The sequence below is a fragment of the Schistocerca gregaria genome, chromosome X (genome assembly GCF_023897955.1).
Source record: "Schistocerca gregaria isolate iqSchGreg1 chromosome X, iqSchGreg1.2, whole genome shotgun sequence".
NCBI classification, from domain to species: domain Eukaryota; kingdom Metazoa; phylum Arthropoda; class Insecta; order Orthoptera; family Acrididae; genus Schistocerca; species Schistocerca gregaria.
This window is the reverse complement of record NC_064931.1, coordinates 250039127-250047963: the sequence shown is the minus strand read 5'-3', so window position 1 is coordinate 250047963 and position 8837 is coordinate 250039127.

The window sequence follows — 8837 nt, the reverse complement described above, 5'->3', positions numbered from 1 at the left end:
AAGGAAGAAGAAAGGAAGAAGAAAGAAAGAAGAAAGAAAGAAGAAAGAAAGAAGAAAGAAAGAAGAAAGAAAGAAGAAAGAAAGAAGAAAGAAAGAAGAAAGAAAGAAGAAAGAAAGAAAGAAAGAAGAAAGAAAGAAGAAACAGGCGAGGGTCTACTCTGATGTCAGGCTATTAAAACCATAAGAGAGTCCTAAAAGTATGAGATGTTCCCAAGAGAAGGGAAAAAGAATAAGGACGACAGACATGCAGCAAGGAAGTGGTGATGGAGCTGAGGCTGGGGCCCCATAGTAGCAAAGCAGGAACTCGCAGAAGTGTGATTAGCCCCCTAGGGGTTCGGGGGTGGGGAGTAGTGGGTTTGCTGTTGTGAAGACACATTGTATGCTAAGACTGAATTGGTACTGATCAGTTGCGATCATACTGCACATAACAATCGGGCTTTGCCCTCATTAGTAGTAAAATAGGAGCTGATAGGTTGTTAATAATTGAATGGAAGCTGCTTTACCTCTGTACATTATATTTCCACTTTCCCTACAGCCAATTGAAGGATACTATCCTTTTCTGAAGTATAAAATGCTTTTCCCTTGATAAAGAATTATAAGATATGAATGTAATATTTCTATTGTTGCCTGTAAAATTTAATACCGTACTTCTTTGCTTGAGTAGACCAGCGAGTTTGTAATGTGACTGCCTTATATGCAGTTACAGTATACCTGTTTCTCATTCTATGTATTTATGAGTTATTACAGAATATCCATCATTCTGTGTGTTAAGCCGCTACTGTATGTCACGTTGTGCACACCTACACACCTACTGTGCTACGTTTCGGTGTATTACTGTATTAAAGGTAAGGGTGCACAGATGGAAAGGCGCGAAAGTGGAGCACGCACCGCACTGGGTGATCTCCTTTGAGCAATCCCCACTTGGAGAATTTTGGAAACTGGTGGAAGCCAAACCCAACAGGGACCATGTCTTTAATAATAAGTTGCAGCATCCATTGGAAGCAGAAACTTGAGTCCCATTCATAAACCAGGCCCAAGCTCTGAGGAAACCATCCAATGTACAGGCAGAGGGGGAAATGGATAATGGAAGTAGAAGCATGCAGCATGGAAAGGAAGTAGTGCTGCAAAGCCTGGGACCCCGTGGTAGCCAAACAGGTACTCAGAAAAGAGTTGTGAGCCCCGTGGTGGGGCATCGAGAACTTCTAGGACAATCGATAAATCAGTTCTTTGACAAAATTCTTAACCAGCGACGCTTTCGTAACCAGAAGACTGTAGAGCCACCACAGCTCAGTATTCATGCAGAGGACTTCCAACAAGTAGTTGACTCCATGTCACACTACGTTACTGCATTATGCTGCACAAGACGTGGTCTGGTATGTTACAAGGAGGTATCCCACGACTTTTCACCTTCGTGTATTCTTTTCCTCCTTATTAACTGTTCAATCTGGTGAGCGTGGAGACTGATGGTCGTGACAATCCGCAGTAGCAGTGGAACACAGGAGCTCTCCTCATGGTAGACAGCTGTTTTCCTTGAAACATCTGGTCTTCCACTGTTGAAACCGCCTAAAAGGACCCGTTTCTGAAATGTCTCGTTCTCAGTTTATTCGTATTATTTCCTATGTCCGCAGCTCGTGGTCTCGCGGCAGCGTTCTCCCTTCCCGAGCTTGGGGTCCCGGTTTCGATTCCAGGCGGGGCCAGGGATTTTCACTTGCCCCGAGAAGACTAGGTGTTGTTTCGCCGCCGCCATCATCATTCATCCTCATTACGGTCGGAGGAAAGCAACGGCAAACCACCTCCAATAGGACCTTGCCTAGTACAGCTGCATCTTCCCCTACGCTCTGTCAAGAAGTATGGTACTTCATTTCGTTATTTTCTGTAATAAACTAGAAATCGATGAAATATCGAAAGTTTGGACAGTCAATTTTAATATACATATCATTAAAATATTAGATAAGCAAAGAAAGGAAACCTATCCACGAATCGTCATTGCTAAAATTGGTGGAGAAAACTGGTGTTAAGTTCTGCTTCTCGTGTTAGTTTGTCCATCTTCAATGGCTAAAAGCTGATAATGTCATATTATGTAGACACGGGCAGCAGTTCAGGAACTTTCTTTTTATTGTATATTATGAATGAGTTATTGTTGAATTTATAATTTACTACTGTTGCCATAATTTCCTTCCTGTTATTTCATTTTAATGGCATGCAAATCTTTCTTTTATAGCAAATGAAGCATTGTACTTCACTCCCTCGTCACTTAGTAAAAATGTTTCCAGACGCGTACACACGTACCGTAAGTGTCATAGGACAGCAGGTACATTATTGTCTCAACAATGTTGTACCAGTTCCTGCGCCATGTGTTTGTTGCTCGTTTCTGTCGGCATTGTTATGACAGTAGTGATTCATTTTCCGATTTTACATAATAACGCAATATTTCACGCCAATGGAAATTTTTATGAATAAAAACTACTCTTTTTATAGACTATTAAAAATGAAAACTATAGCATTGCTGTTATGGATGATTGTTTCGATTTTTTTTAATCGGTTAACACTAAAATGAATTACACCTATTATAACAGAGACCGAAAAATACCGGTTATTCAGAACTAAAATACCGGTATCTCTTGACCACTCTGTCTTTCCCATCCCTATCTCGTGGTGTGGGCATCCACATTCACCACATAGAGGGCCCACAGTAAAGTGGAAAAACGTATGCTCAAAACACGAACACCATTTGCCCCAGGGTGACAGGGCATACACCATGTTGGTTGGTTGGTTGGTTGGTTGGTTGGTTTGTGGGGGTTAAAGAGACCAGACTGCTACGGTCATCGGCCCCTTTTTCCAAACACTAAAAACACCCACAGAGAATGAAAACGATCAACAGACGATAAGACAGACTACACAGAACAAGAGAAACGTAGACAAAGACCAGACAAGACGAACTAAAATCACACAGTGTGACGGTGGTTGGCCGACCATACAAACAAAAAGGAAAAAGCCAACCACCGAGAAACACATGAAAAAAAAATCAGACAAATCGTAGGCCATAGACCAGAATCAACACAAAAACACACACACATTAAGCGATAAAATGCCCCAGCCCGAATAAAACGCAGAACTATGTCCGCTATGGAAGAGTCGTCAGATAAAAGCGCAGAGAGCGTATCAGGCAGCGCAATAGTCTGCCTGATCACAGATAAAAGGGCGCACTCCAACAGAATATGGACCACCGTCAAGGACGCCCCACAACGACAAAGAGGGGGATCCTCACGACACAGTAAACTGTGCGTGAGTCGGGTGTGACCAATGCGCAACCGACAAAGGACGACTGATTCCCTGCGGTTGGGTCGCATGGATGACCGCCCCAAAGTAGTCGTCTCCTTGATACAGCGGAGTTAGTTTATCACGGGCAGGTTGCGCCAATCAGTGTCCCATAAATCGAAAACTTTGCGGCGTAATAGTGCCCACAAATCAGTCGCCAGGAGGCGAATCTCCAGAGATGGTGCACTAGTGGCCTCTATCGCCAGGCGGTCAACAGTATCATTTCCGGGTATCCCAACATGGCCCGGGGCCCTAACAAAGACCACAGATCTTTCGCAACGGACAAGAGTATGCAGGGACTCCTGGATAGCCATCACCAGACGAGAACGAGAACTGGTCGAGAGCTGGTAACCCGCTCAGGGAATCGCTACAGACAACGGAGGACTCGCCTGAGCAGGGGCGGATATACTCTAGGGCACGAAAGATGGCGACCAGCTCAGATGTGTGAACACTGCGGCCAGCGGCAACGAACGTTGTTCAGAATGGTCCCCTAGAGTTAGTGCATAACCGACACGTCCAGCAACCATCGAACCGTCGGTATAGGCAACGCCAGATCCCTGATACGTGGCCAGGATGGAATAAAAGCAGCGTCGGAAGGCCACTGGAGGGACTGAGTCCTTTGAGCCCTGTGCCAAGTCGAGCCAAAGGCAAGGGCGAGGCACACACCATAGAGGTGTACGCAGAGGGGCCCGGAAAGGAGGTGGTACAGGGAAACACCCAAGCCCGTGAGGAAGCTGTTTGACGCGTACGGCGATCGGACACCCCTACCGGGGTCGACGTTCTGGCAGATGGACGACTGACTGCGGGAAGAGGACACAATAATTTGGATGCCTGGGCAAGCTAAAAACATGGGCAGCATAAGCAGCCAGTAATTGTTGGCGTCGTAACCGCAGTGGAGGGACACCTGCCTCCACAAGTATGCTGTCCACAGGGCTGGTCCGGAAGGCACCAGTGGCAAGGCGTATCCCGCTGTGGAGGATTGGGTCCAGCAGCCGCAACGCAGATGGAGATGCTGAGCTATAAGCCAAGACTCCCAGAGTCCAGACGGGACTGGATTAACGCCTGGTAAAGCCGTAGGAGAGTAGATCGGTCGGCGCCCCACCTGGTGTCACTCAGGCATCGCAGAGCATTTAGATGCCGCCAACACGCCTGTTTAAGCTGCCGAATATGAGGCAGCCAAGTCAACCGGGCATCAAAAACCGTCCCCAAAAACCTATGTGACTCCACCACTTTAAGAAGCTCGCCGTTAAGATAAAGCCGCGGCTCCGGGTGAACAGTGCGTCGCCGGCAAAAATTCATAACGCAGGTCTTGGCTGCCGAAAACTGAAAATCATGCGCTACAGGCCAAGAATGCGCCTTGCGGATTGCGCCCTGTAGCTGACGTTCAGCAGCTGCAATGCCAATAGAGCTGTAGTAAAGGCACAAGTCGTCAGTATACAGGGAAGCGGAAACAGTATTTCCCACGGCCGCAACAAGCCCGTTAATGGCTATTAAAACAGACCCTTAGAACTGAATCCTGTGGCACACCATTCTCCTTGACTTGGGAGGAACTATATGAGGCCGCGACGTGCACGCGGAAGATACACAACGACAGAAAATTGCTGATATAGATCGGAAGAGGGACCCGAAGGCCCCATCCATGCAGTGTAGAAAGGATGTGATGACGCCATGTCGTATCATACGCCTTCTGCATGTCGAAAAAGACAGCGACCAGATGCTGACGGCGGGCAAAGGCAGTACGGATGGCCGACTCCAGGCTCACCAGATTGTCGGCGGCGGAGCGGCCTTTACGGAACCCACCCTGAGACGGAGCCAGAAGGCCCCTAGACTCCAGTACCCAATTCAAGCGGCGGCTCACCATCCGTTCAAGCAACTTGCAAAGAACGTTGGTGAGGCTAATGGGACGGTAGCTGTCCACCTACAAAGGGTTCTTCCCTGGTTTCAGAATGCGGACAACAAGACTTTCCCACCTTTGCGACGGAAACTCACCCTCGACGCAAATGCGGTTTAAAGGTCGAGGAGGCGTCGCCGGCAGTCCACTGAAAGGTGTTTCACCATTTGAGAGTGAATGCTATCTGGCCCACAAGCGGTATCAGGACAAGCGGCGAGGGCACTTCGAAATTCCCACTCACTGAATGGAACATTGTACAATTCAGGATGGCGAGTGCGAAAAGAAAGACTCCGACGTTCTATCCGCTCCTTAATGGAGCGGAAGCCCAAGGTGTAGCTGGCAGAAGCGGAATTCAGAGCCAAGTGCTCTGCCAAGCGGTTTGCAATGACGTCGGAGTCAGTACAAACTGCTCCATTCAGTGAGAGCGCAGGGACACTGACAGGGGTCAGATAGCCATAGAGGCGGCGAATCGTGGCCCAGACCTGCGATGGAGTGACATGGAGGCCAATGGTGGACACATACCGCTCCCAGCACTCCTGCTTGCGTTGGCGGATAATGCGGCAGGCTTGCGCACGCAGCCGTTTGAAGGCGATAAGGTGTTCGATTGACGGATGTCGCTTGTAACGCTGGAGCGCCCGCCGGCGAGCTTTAATCGCTTCAGCGATCTCAGGCGACCACCAAGGCACAGTCGGCCGTCGAAGGGACGCAGAAGAACGGGCAATGGCAGATTCGGCGGTAGTAACGATGCCGGTGGTGACCGATTGAACCACTGCATCAATGGCGTCGTTAGAGGCTCAATAGCGGCAGTGGAGGAGAAAAAGTCCCTGTCAGCCTTATTCAAAGCCTATCTGCTAGGGCGCCCAGAAGACATGACTGTGGCAGTGACAAAGATCGGTAAGTGGTCACTACCACACAGGTCGTCATGCACTCTCCATTGGACAGATGGTAAGATGCTAGGGCTACAGATAGAAAGGTCAATGGGGGAGTATGTGCCATGCGCCACACTGAAGTGTGTGAAGGCACCATCATATAATATCTTGAGATCGAGCGATCTTTGTGTTGTCAGGGGGCTACAACCAACAGGGTACATGGCGGCCCCACCACAACAGACTGGCTACCGTGCTGGATGTTAGGTAACATGTGGTCCATGGTCACCGTCGGAGCAATCTGTACGCAGAAACAGAGTCATGCCCAAGAGATGGAGAGCGGACAGGACTGCAATTCAACGGTGTATATGCTGGCGAAAGGTCTGATTGCAAGATGAACACAATTCACCAAGTAAGGCGCCCTTCCCCAAACGGCTCGCTCTTCGGAAAATTTTGAGAGATGGTCAAACCCAACAAGGGACCATCATATAAGGCCGAAAAGTGTGAGACTCCTTTTAGTCGCCTCTTACGACAGGCAGGTATACCACGGGCCTATTCTAACCCCCGAACCCGCAGGGAGGATACACCATGTCCTACCGATAAATCATAACTTAAACCACCTCCACGAGGATAACCCCACAATTGCCAGTATAAAGGCACCGCTGTCGATGCTATTTTCCTTGGCCTTTCTGAACACGTCAAACAAAATAACCATTCCACCATTCCGGGTTGGCCCAGAGGTTATTTATAGAATGAGATCCCTACGAAAAATGATCGTATTTTAAGTCTGCTGAGGAGTAATGGACACCATCCCACATGCACGAAGTGCCACTCACTGGATGGTAGTAGTAGTTGTTGTTGTTTATATCAACAGCGAACTCTTCCACATATTACCTGTAGAGTTCGTTTCACCGATGTTGTCTTCGTTGATTTCTACGAAAAATAACTGTTTGTTAGTGGTGAAAGTGTCCCCTCAATCCTGGTGCATACCAGGTTGCAGGGTAAGAATTTCACCCCAAACCAGCTATCCTGGCCCTCCTCCCAGAAGTGGGGAAGGCGAAGGGCACAAAGTCGTAAGAAGTAGAGATGGCTGTAGAAGAATGTGTGTAAAACGTATTAATCTCAATAACTGGCCAAAGTGTCTGCCTGATATCACCCACTCCAATTAGGGTCTCTTCCCATGGATGCCATCCAGCCACAGCAATCTGGGACAGCTGCCGGTGCCTGGAGTTCTGTTGCTCCAGAATTACAAGCAACCACATCTAGTCATATATAGGGAGGAAACAGCTCGAGTATCAGAAGCGTGAGGCCTGTGTTACCACGGAGCTCAACTAAAATAGGTACATAACGATCCCACCACATAGCCTGGCAACTATGCTGGCTTTATAGTGTGGAAAGGACAATGATGTTGAGTAGAAGTTGGATGAGGTGGTGAGGCCACATGCTGAATGCTCTAAGGCGTTTTTCCGCAGTTGGCTCACACTATGGAGACAAAATTTAGAAGGGGAGGTCCAACCGCGAAGGGGGACAAAATCAAAACCTTAAGGATACCTAGAGAGGGGAAGCAGTGGGGTAGAGGGGAAGGTCTTAGGACAGGGGAGGCTGGGGGCATGGTGTAGTAACGGCAGCAACTACTCGGCGTCCCGTTTGCACCACGCACAAACTCATGAAAGAGCCGTAAGCTCGGAGGGATGTCGACTGTTGATGTTCTGGCACATTGTTTGCACTGCTGATCATTTGCATAGTGGCATCGACGAAGCTTGGACAGGGCGGTACAATACCTCACTGTGGTCATACGGACCATTTCCGAGGGACGTAAACTGAGCGCAGGCTGGCCGTGACTCAATGAGCAGGTTGCTTACAAGAGTACTGGGCCAAATTTCTCATACTTTCGTAGGGGCAAAAATTTCACTGGGTGTAGTTTCCATATTTACATGATGAATTGGGCATTGTAGCTTTGTGTGTGTATCTCATGACAAACATTGTCCCTTACAAAGACGTCATAATCCTAGGATACAATACTCCTGCTTGCATTGCTAGTTCTGTCCATGGACGATTTAAGTCACGAGGATGATAAAATCTCTTCCACTGCCACGTTAATATCATTGTTTGCTATAAAAAGTTTCAAGGCAACTTTCTTCACACTCTTGTTGTCACCGAAACTATGTATGTTCAAAGGTACACAATTCGTTTAGGATAATTACTGCTTCTTCTAAATCTGTAATAAAAAAGCCACAGTACACTGTTTCGCAGAGAGAGCGTAGCTTATCAGTATCATTCTCCTCAGACCTGATTCTATCAGCTTGTTTGATGACGTTTTGAACAGCTTTTAATCTTCTTTAAAAAAAAATTGATTGCTGCTTTATACTTCTGGTATATAGTAAACAGGTCGTTCCAACTTTTTATTTTATTGGTATTTATGTTTGCATACGCAAATATTTAAGCCGCTGCCGATGTATCGCCAAATGGAGGCACAGTACTTGTCAAACCACGAGCAGGTCGTTGTCAGAATTTGTGTGTTATGAATTAGAAACATTTCGTATAGGAACTCACCATAAAAACGTCCATTATGTGCATACAAGGCCTAGCAGCATCCACAATGCGTTTTAAACACTTTGTGGTTTTCTTCAACAGTGACAGCTTCTAGCATGATAAAAATGGGTGTGAAATAAAAGTTTTCAACATCAACATATGAGAATTTTTTTACAACTACCAAAATTTATTCCTGGAAATTTAAATAGGTGCACGTAATAATTACACGA